The sequence below is a fragment of the Manis pentadactyla genome, chromosome 2 (assembly GCF_030020395.1).
Source record: "Manis pentadactyla isolate mManPen7 chromosome 2, mManPen7.hap1, whole genome shotgun sequence".
NCBI classification, from domain to species: domain Eukaryota; kingdom Metazoa; phylum Chordata; class Mammalia; order Pholidota; family Manidae; genus Manis; species Manis pentadactyla.
In genome coordinates this window covers 37975350-37987043 of record NC_080020.1, presented here as the reverse complement: position 1 = coordinate 37987043, position 11694 = coordinate 37975350, and the positions used below count along the sequence as shown (strand labels likewise).

Below are 11694 nucleotides of genomic sequence, written 5' to 3'. Positions count from 1 at the left end.
GTTGTCACTTCTGGGGAGTATCACTGGCATCAAGTGGGTAAAACCAAAGAGGCTGCTACACACGCAACCATGCCCAACATAGCACTCCAAACCCCCTGGTGCAAAATGGCAACAGCACAGTGTTAAGAAACCTTGATCTAGAATAATACAGAAATTCTATTTACAGAAGCCAAAGAGGGTGGGGCAAGAAAATACCAAGAATTTCAAAGTGGTGCACTGATAGCACAAAATAGCTCATATAAGTTTAGGCTTTAAAAAATGAAATAAGATTCATCATTCAGAGCTGGCTCTCCTCTCTCAATATCACTTCAGAAGTTTTGCTAGATTTCTGCTTAAGAAATCATCATCTCTAAGAAAATGGGAAATACAATTCAAATTTATATGGGAGGCGTATATGCATTTTATACAGAGAAAGTAAAAATTATTCTTTATTCTATTATGAATAAAAAGACTTGTCATAAATTTAGACCAGTTCATTTCTTTATGCTTAACAAAGCCTGCACACAAGCTTCTGAAAAGAAAATAGATAGAAAACATAAACATTAAAATATTTACCCTTCCAAGTAACCTAAAGTAGTAAGAAATATAGGCTTAATTATCAGATTTTCAGCTTGTACATGAATTTACAGTCCTACTGTACCTGAAAAAGAGAGAACCCATTTAATACCAAATTTACATCTGCTGCTTTAAAAATACCTTCCTTTGGGCTGCAAACTATAATCAAGTATTCTACATCACCATGAGGTTTACTACTTTAGTATGAGGTAAAATGTGCTTTAAAGATATACTCATGATTTAAAATAATTGCAACTATCAGAAACTAATAGCCAGAAACATTTGACTTTTACCTTCAAACATCCTCGTCAAATTCAGTTAAAATACTGTCCAAATTAGCACAAGAGCTTCCTTCTACAGTGAGATATTAGAAACAATCATCATTTTTTTAAAGAATTCTGCTATTATGTCATGTTTGATGTGTTACTCTAAGTAAAAGATTTTTATTTTGATAAGACTCCATTAAGAACATACTTCAGTACCAGTAGTGATATTTTCAAGGACCCAAGGCTGGAAAGCAAATACATATATGTGCAGTGGGGGAGGGGAAGCTGACGGATAAGCTCTTTAGAGTATTTCCCTATAATGGTTTCCTAAGGCTGCTATAACCAAGTTCCACAAACTATGTGGCTTAAAAAACAGAAATTTATTCTTTCATATTTATGGAGGCTAGAAATCTGAAATCAAGGCATCAGTAAGGCTTGTTCCTTCTTCAGGAGTAATCTGTCCCATGCCTCTGGACTAGCTTTTGGTGGCTGTCAGCAATCCTTGGCTTGTAGCAGTATTTAACTCCAGTATCTGTCTCCACCTTTACATGGCCTTCCTTATATCTCTACCTCCGCTGTGCTTGTGTGGCTCCCTGTGTGTTTTCTGCTTTTATATGGGCAATGTCCATTGGACTTAGGGCCTGTTGTAATTCCAGAATGACTTCATCTCTACATCCTTAACTATTTATAGCTGCAACCCTATTCACAAATAAGGTCACATTCTGAGGCTCCTGAGTGGACACAGTCAACCCACCACACTCACCATTCTTATTTATGGCCAACTATTTTGTTTAAATAAAGGTCTGACTCTGTGTCTCCCTCTCTCATTTTCCTTATGGCACCACATCTAAAATTATATATAGATAACCCTTTCCAAGAACACATTGTCTCATCTATAAAATGACATTGGCATTAACAGATGTCAATGAAAGAATCCAAAATGACTTGAAATAAAGGGGTCAGTGTACCAGCTTGGGCTTTTTCAAAAACTTTCTAGGAATGTTACATAAGTAATTTAACTTCTTAGTGTCTGTGTTATCAAGAAGATAAAATGAATTAGCCATGATATAACATACTTGGAGTTTGATCCTAGCCCTCGCACTAAACAGACCTTACACAAATTACCCAACTTTCCTTAATTTCAGATCTTCTGTTTGTAAAACCAGAATAATGTAGTGTTGATTTTAATGATAAAATAAAAACTCTGCATACAAGTCTGCCTACCACAGTAGATCCAGTGGTTAGCCAGATGACAAGTTTGGTTTGGCCAGTACAATGGGCTTTATCTTGTTTGAATTTAAATGACCTTAATCAGAGAAAGCACTCTCCAGTTTGCCAATTTACCACTCTCCACTGCCTCAAACTGGATTTATCTGTCCTGAAGCCTTTGAGTTTGTTACCACAATGTAGATACATAGCAATATATTTTATTATTCAAAATTATATCAGATGCTACCTGCCAAAATATAGATCATGCAATTCAGCAACAGGGAACTTACTACCTAGAGAGAGAGCTAATTCCATTTTGTAAAGTAACTCCATTTTGTGGTAAATTCTTCCTTCTATCTCTGTAAGTTTTATTCACTGACCTTAGCTTTTACACCGAAACAACAGTAAACAAATCTAACCCTGCATCTAGTCACCTGTCATTCATTTACATGAATACATCTGTTTTGACTCCCCAGAATATGAGATCATTTCTATGACAACATTCAAAGGCATAATTGTAAATTACAATAAGTATACATCATTAAATCATTCCTCTCACTGCTATCAAAAAACTGCCCAAAGAAATTTTAATTCCATGATATTATATTCCAAGTTTATAAATAATTAGTTCTCCTTTAGTTTTTTGACTTTGTGAGATATGATGGGAAAACCCCAATTAGTCACTCCCAATGTTTATAGGAAAAAGGATAGAAACATACCCTTGTACAAATCTAACAAAGGCTCTCTTTCTCTACTTTTCTTGGGTCCACATGTCATAGAATCAGATTCGTGGGCAATTTTCCTTCTTAGAAAAATAATTTTTAAACCAGTCTTAACATTTGTATTTAGCAATAAGATATAAGCTTTCCCCCAACTCTGTTACCCTCCGACTACCTTTCTAGCTCCTGGATCCCTATTAAAAAGCTTGAAGTTTGGAGGTACACTGAAAATGCTAACTTAAAACTGCTGACCAATGGTCATACATCAGGAGTCTGGCGAATCTCACAGGGCCTCTGAGTCAGCCCTGCTAGTCCTAGTATTCAGAATGCATGAGAAAGAAATACCAATCACCTTGGACTGCAACTTCCCATGCAAAGGCTGTAATTGCCAAGTGACCAGATGTCAATATGGTCAGCTCTCTGCAATGACTATAGGAATTCTATGGGGTCTGGAATACAGAGATACTTACTTATCTAGCTAACAGCAAAATAAGCTACTGTCACCAAGCCCTTGATATTTAGGCCCTGTAGAAGCTAATTCTCTTTCAAAATATGGCAATCCAAAGTGCCCTATACATTAACGATCAGTGATAAGAAAACAAGGGTGCCATTGCCAGTAATTCCCGAAGTATGTCGTGTTTACATATCTTTTCTATTTCCCCATTCTAACACAATGCTAAACTTACCAAATAATCCTTTGATTAATGAAGTGGTTGTATTCAAATCTTCTAAAGCAAAAATCTATGAAGTTAGTTGGATTGTCCTGCTATATCAACAACAAATTTAGAAAAAAGATTCTAGTATGCCAAGGGTTTTTTTTAATTACTTTTTTTAACTACATAAAAACTACAGGTGCATTATATACAGGAGCAAAAGAATGATAAAAATAACAATAATAGTAATCAATCTCAACCATCAGAGATAACAGCTGGTGAAATTTTGGATTTTGCATTATACACTTTAAATAACCAAAGACTTATGACTAAAACGACCATCGTGACCAAAGACTGTAGTAGGCAAGACACACAGAGGATTTTTAGTGCGGTGCAACTGCTCTGTATAATATTACAGTGCTGGATTCATGTCATCATAAATTTGTCTAAATCCATAGAATTTGCAATTCTAGGAGTAAACCCTAATGTAAACTTCCTACTCAGGGTAATAATGTGTCACTATAAGTTCATCAATTGTAACACATGTACCTCTCTGGTGGGGGATGTTAATAATGGGGAGAAGAGGTCATGCATTTGTGGGGGCAGAGAGCATATAGGAAATCTCCATACGTTCTTCTCAATTTTGTTGTGAACCTAAAACTGTTCTAATAAATGAAATCTATTTAATAAAAAAAAGAAAGCAAAATAAGGACTCTTTCAGGCATACAACAGTTGAAAGAATTCATCACCAGTGAATCATCACTAAAAGAAATGTTAAAGGAAATCCTTTAGGCATAAATACTGGTAAATGAAACCAGATGGAAATATTAATCTATACAAATGAATGAAAACATCAAATATGGTAGCTAACTGGGTAAATATGCAACCTCTTATTATTATTTATATATAAATAATAATTGAAGGCCTAAGTAAAAATAATAACTACCAATGTAGTGTGGGGTTCATTATATACTTAGGAGTAAAAATATAACAAAATATATCACAAAGCCTGGGAGTCAAAAATGGAATTATGCTATTGCAAGTTTCCTCTATTATATGTGAAGCATAATATCACTTTTAGGTGTAACTGTGATGAGTTAAATAAAGACAGATACCATAAATCCTAAAGCAACCATTAAAATAACAAAGCAAAGAATCACAGCTAATAAGTCAACAAAGGAGACAAGAAGGAATCATAAATACCACCCAATTATTACAAAAGAAGGCAGGAAAAAAGGGGGGAGGAAACAAGGACCAGGTGGGACAATAACAATATGATAGATTTAAGCTTTATCAACAATCATATAAAATATATATATGTTCTAAATATCCCAATTAAAATGCAAATTTTATCACGTTGGATACAAAAGCTAAATTCAATTACATGCTTCTTTTGGAAATGCACTTCAAAAATAAAGATGCTAATAGGTTAAAAGCAATGATAAAAAAAAGATATGTCATGGTAACACTGATCAAAAGAAAGATGGAGTGACTCTGCAATACTGGACAAAATTAAGACCATAGGAAAGACTATTACCTAGGATAAATAAATTTACTTCAAAAAGATAAAGAGGTGAATTCATCAGGAGACCTATGTGCTAAATAATTTTGCACTTAATAAGAGAGCTTCAAAACATATTTTTTTTAAAACTACATTGTAAGGAGAAATAGGCAAATCCACAGTCACAGTTGGAGATTTCAATACTCTCTTTAAATAATTAATAGAACAAATATGTAGAAAATCAGACAGGATATAGAAGACTTAAAAAATACTATAGTCAACTGAACATAATTGGTACTTAGAGAGCACTCCACCCAACTACATTAGAATACATATTTTTTCAAGTGCACACAAAACATTTACCTATATATCACCTTCTACATCATAAAACACAAATTTACAATTATCCAAGTCATACAAAATATGTTTCATGACTATAATTGTGTTAACTAGAAACCAATAAGAGAAAGGTCTCTGGAAAAACTTCAAATATTTTGAAACAAAATAGCATACTTCAAAACATCCCATGAGTCAAAGAAAAACATTCAAAATTGAAATTTGAAAGTATTTTGAAGTGAATGAAAATGAAACCACCGCATATCAAAATTTCCATGATACCTCTAAAACATTACTTATGGGAAAATCTAAAGCACTAAAAAAATGGCACCAAGTCAAATACTTCAGATATCACCTTCAAATACAAGAAAAAGAAGAGCAAAAGAAACCTGAAGTAAGAAAAATAAAGGAAATAGTAAAAATCAGTGCAGTAATTTTTTTTAATAGAAAAAATTCCATGAAATTAAACTTAGCTCTTGGGATCAATAACATTGACAAACATCTATGTTTATCAGGCAGATATGGTAAAAAGAATACACAAATTAACAGTATCAGAAATGAGATGGCAGTATTACTATAAACTCTAGCATATGCAAATAAACTCATCTAGCATATGCAAAGAACTCTTACAACTAAACAATAGAAAGACAAAAACCCAATTAAAAATGGAGAAACAATTTAAATAGCCATTTCTCCAAAGAACATATGCAAATAATTATTAGGCACATGAAAAAGACGCTCAACAACACTATTCACTAGGGAAATGCAAATAAAACTACAATGGGATACTGCTTCATATCCACCCATAATAGACAACAAATAACCCATGTTGGTGAGGATGTGGAAAAGTTAAACTACCATCCATTGATTGTGGGAATGTAAAATGGTAAGGCTACAATAGAATATAGTTTGGCAGTTTCTTAAAAAGTTAAACATAGAATTAAAATAGGATCTACTAACTCCACTTCTAGATATATACTTACAAGAAATGAAAAATATATGTCCACATAAAAATGTATACATTAAAGTCCATAGCAGCATTATTCATAATAGTCAAAAAGTCAAAATAATCCAAATAGCCATTAAATGGTGAATGGATTAACTATGGTATATCCATACAATGGAATATTAATGGCTATAAAGGGAAATTAAGTACTTAAATTATTTAATGCTACAACACGAAAATAGTATTCTAAGTTAATTAACACAGTCTCCAAATATCACATATTTTATTACTCCATTTATATAAAATGTCTAGAATAGGCAAGTCTAGAGACAGAAAGTAAATTAGTGGTTGCCTAGACCTGTCAGAGAGAAGAGAATAAGGAGTAACAGCTAATAGGTATTAAGTTTCTTTTAGGGCAAACAAAAACTGCTCTAAAATTAGGTGATGGTGATGGTTTTAAAACCCTGTGAATATACTAAAAATCACTTAGTCCCTTTTAAGTGAATGGATTCCATGGTATGTAAATTACATCTCATTGAAGCTGTTAAAAAATAATAAAGGAATATTATGAACTTTACGTCAATAAATCCAACAATTTAAATGAAATGGGCAAATTCTTTGAAAGACACAAACTAACAAAAACTAGCAAAGCTCACTCAAGAAAAAATAGATGATTTCAATAACCCTATATCTGTTAAAGAAATACATCTATAATTAAAAACCTACCCAAAGCTAAATATCAGTCACAGATAGCTTCTCTGGTAAATTGTACCAAGCAATTAAGGAACAATGAATAAAAATTCTACACAAAATCTCCTAAACATTAAACAAGAAGGACTACTTCCCAACACACATTATGAGGCCCCTATTCTCCTGATACTAAAAACTGGCAGACATTAACAAGAAAAGGAAATTACAAACCAATAGCTCTGATAATAAATGCAAAAATATTCAATATAATATTAGATATCCGATCTCACAATATATAAAAATAATCAGGTGACCAAATGCAATACTGCTCCAATGTTCATATTTCAATCAATGTAATCTTCCATATTAAGAGTATAAAGAAGGAAAAACCACAGGATCTTATCAAATGATACAGAAACATGATTTGACAAAATCCAATATCCACTCCTAATAAAAATTCTCAGAACTAGGAATAATGGGCCCTTCTTCCACATATGGAAGGGCAACTACAAATAACCTGCAGCAAACATTATGCTTAATGGTGAAAGACCAACTGCTGTCCTCCTCAAAGAAGAATAAGACAAAGATGTCCACTGTCACTATTTCTATTCAATATTGTATTAGAGGTTCTAGCAATGCAATCAGGGAAGGAAAATAAATAAAAGCATTAAGATTAGAAAGGAAAAAGTAAAATTCTTTATTCACAGTTAACATGATTGTCTATATAAAAAATCCAAAAGAATCCACAAAAAGTTACCAGAACTAATAAATGAGTTCATTAAGGTGCAGGATAAAAGACTATTAAAACACAACTATATTTCTATATTCTATCAACAAATAATTAGAAATTGAAATTATAAAAAATACAGAAAAAGCTTAAAAATTTTACAAGAGCACAAAAAGAATGAAATATTTAAGGGTAAATCTGACCAAAAATGTAAAAGATCTGCTCATATCTTTAAAACTACACAATTTCAGCACAGTACTGGAAGCCTTAGCCAGAGCAATTAGGGAAGAAAAAGAAACAAAAGGAATCCAAATGGGAAAAGAAGAAGTAAAACTGTATTTGCAGAGAACCTGATATTATATATAGAAAACTTAAGAGTCCACCAAAAAAACTGTTAGAACTAATAAGTACAGTAAAGTTGCAAGACATACAATTAATATTCAAAAATCAGTTGTGCTTTTACTTAGCAATAAAAAATAGTGAACTACAGGTAAACACTATTACATGGATGAATCTTAAAACAATTACACTAAGTTAAAGAAATGAGAAAGAACACATACTATACGATTTCATTTACACAAAATGGTAAAGAATGCAAATCTATACTGACAGAAAACAGATTAGTGGCTTCCTTTGGTGGGGGAGATAGAAAGGGGCCAGAAGAACTATAAAGGGGAATGAGGAAGCTTTTGAAGGTGATGAACATTTTCATTATCTGGATTTTGGTGAAGACCTCGTTGGTATATACATATGCCCAAATGTATCAAACTTTGCACTTTAAATATGTGTAGCTAATTTATGTCAATTATACCTTAATAAAGCTGTTTTAAAGATTTAAGCCAAAAGCAAATAGAAAGAAGTTCCTAGGGAAAGTTAATTTTACAGAAAGTATTATAAGCAACTTCTGAGAATTATCCAGAATTAGATTAAAATGCAATAATAATTTTTTTCAATAGTTAAGAATGTTGAAAGGTTATAGTTCACTTATGTTTACTTTTAAAGATTACTCTATTAGAAAAATGTGCTTAATCCAGTTAGGGCTTCAGAAGTCCAATTGTATTAATAAAAAACTCATTTTTTTTTAATGAGCATCTGGTTTTACAACCTAACAATTATACTACTCTTGGCTTCTGCTCACTAGCATACATTTCATAGTACTTTGGAAATACATTTCTAATTTATGTTCCTCACTTTTGAGATTTATTGAGTATTTTGTATATGGGGAAATCTGAAGTATAAGCACTGCAATTTTGTAATATGTATTATACTTTAGGTAGCATAAGTAATTCAATTTACATGTTTAAAACAGTCATTCACTGTAAACTAAACACAAACAAATCTCATTTCTCATTACATTTCTGTATTTTATATGTACAGAGAAGTGGGAATCCAATGCATAGGAAATATTCCCAAAGGTAAAATTTAGCTCTCATAAATGCCAGGTACTTAATACGTACTCTTTATATGAAATATTGAAAGCTAGAGTCTATAGGGTATATTCAGTGGTATAAAATGTATTTTCTGTCCTCAAGGGGTTTATAATCTAATAGAGGAAATAAGGTTAACATATAGTAACAAAACCAATAAGAGAACAGATGAAAATGAGTAATGCAATTAAAAGTAATCTCTATGAGTTCTGAGAAACCAAAGTGATTTGGAAAGGTTTCCAGCTGATGATGAGACAGAAGCTTACCACATCATAGCATAACTGCCTATTTACTTGTTAGATTTCCCATTATTAAATAAGGTCCTTGAAAGCAGAGATCTTGTTATGAGCTGAGCACTAAAGACACAGATGCCTGCACATAACATTCACTCAATAAACAGTTGATGGATAATGTATAAAAAACAGAATAAACTTTAAAGGATTTAGGCATGTAGGATTTGACTACACAAATAAGAACATTCAAATTTTGGCAGAACTAGTAGTGTTAAGCACAAGCACATGGTTGAAAAAGGAGGCATGACTTAACAAGAATGCAGAGTAATGTACCTGAAGGGTAAGATACAAGTGTAACAGTCAAATGAGACAGAACTGTACTGCTTAGTAAACCCCCAGTTGAGATCAGAAGTAATAATACCAATTAGGGGGCTAAATAATGCACATATGATTCAAAGAATACCTAACAGGGTACAGACAGTACAAAAACAAACTGGTTATAACCTAACATCCACTAGAAAAGAAGAATTGTGCTTACTTCAGCAGTACATATTAAAATTACAGTTATAAAGAGAAGATTAGAATAGCCCCTCAACAAGGAACAACATGAAAATTCACGAAGCATTCCACGTTTTATAAAAAAAGAACTGCCACCGTGTGTTGGCTGAGTTGAGAGGGAGCATAATAAGGTGTGGATAGTCAAGGATGACCAGTCCTTCAACTTTGGGTAACAGAAAATAGACTGGTCCATTTTCAACAGAGGATGGGGTTTAATTTTGATAGGAAAATTATGAGTTACCTTTTAATATTAAACTTAGATTTTTGAACATCAAATAAGAAATTTCAAGGAGAAATTGAGTTTTTAACACAGACCATTGAAAAGATCAGAATTAAATGTATTTTTCTTACAAAAAACATAAATCAGAGCTTTTGACTAAATCCACAAAAGCCCATCTGAGCTGTAGTAAATATCCATAATATTGAAGAAAACCGGAAAGAAGAGAAAAAGGCCAATGGGAAAAGGAGGAAACACTCAGATGGAGCATGACTAAGGAGGCTAAGGAACAGTTGTATGACAGAGACGGTAATAGTGGAAATACTATCGAAGGTCAAGGAGGACTTGATCAACATGGACTGTAAGTCAGGGGTGAACATCTGATTCCTAATTTTAAAGGAGAACAAATGTGAGGAATTTGACACAGCATAATATGTAGATAGTGCTGCCTCAGGAAGTGTGAATATAAAAGAAAATAGTAGTCAGTGGTAATAGTAGACTAAAACAGAGAATTTTGTGTTTGTGTGTAAGACCAGGAGGGGGAAAGAAGTAGCAAAGGAGTGGAAACTGGTGCACATTTTAAACACAAGAAAACATACTAATAATCAGAGTAAAATAATCTAATTGACAGACTGCATAACCAGAGGTTGACTTTTAAAGGTATTTCAACATCTCTTTAAATCCGCTGAGTCCTAAGGTAGCTACCAACCACATGTGGCTATTTAAATTAACTGACTTAAATCAAGATTAAAAATACAATTCCTCAATCACACCAGCTATTTCAAGTGCATATTCACACATGGCCAATGGCTACCAAATCAAACTATGCATATTTAGAGAATTTCCCTAATTTCATTAATTTCTATTGGACTGCATTGCTCTAAAATATGGCCTTTTGAAAGTATATAAATTAACTACTAATTTTCCTGAAATGTGTTTATATTATAATGGAATAATGTATTAGCCTCTTTAGTCCTTCTCCAGAGTAAGCACAAGCAGGTGCACATGCACACACAGAAGCCTTTTACTATGAAAGACATAAATCCAGAACAGAATCCAACTTGCAGAGAACTGTAGGCATTGATTACAAATCCCTAGAAATACTATATAACTGGTGAATGTCTTCTTTTTTAGTTGTTTTCCCAGACACATCAATACGTCAAGCATTTTCAATAAACACATTTCACAGATGGGTTTCACAGATGGGCAGACTAAGGCCTAATGGGAGAATAATCATCAGGAACAGTTATGGGAAGTGTCAGTTACCCCAGTGTTTTTCTGAGGATTCTCTCCTCAACAGCCAGAGTTCAGTAGGCTCTCTCCCCATGTACTTCCAGAGATGGCATTTCCTTTGATTTCTCTGACAGGTGTCAAAAACCTCACCCACAGGTTATGTCAACTGCTGGCTAAGAAATCAACCATGGACAGATATCTCCTACTAGATGTGTACTATGTATGTAGGTGGTTATTTCATCTGATACAATTATCCACTGCACTGATATGGCATACAAGTACACTTGAATAACCACTTTATATTGCTTTTCTGCCAAGAAGCCAAATGAAAACTCTTCAAAAAAGCATCTTCCTTCAGTCCCCTATCTATTCACCACAAATGCCATTACTCACATTTTCTTGCATGTGTTTAATATAGTTGTAT

At 33.0% G+C, this 11694-nt stretch overlaps 1 non-coding gene across 1 annotated transcript; it reads left to right on the top strand.

Annotated features, from left to right (window-relative positions):
- The first annotated feature begins 9794 nt into the window (after nt 1-9794).
- LOC118930270 (U6 spliceosomal RNA) lies at nt 9795-9898 on the top strand. Its single transcript, XR_005031979.1, has one exon. It is a non-coding gene; the product is annotated as a U6 spliceosomal RNA (small nuclear RNA).
- Nucleotides 9899-11694: the final 1796 nt, after the last annotated feature.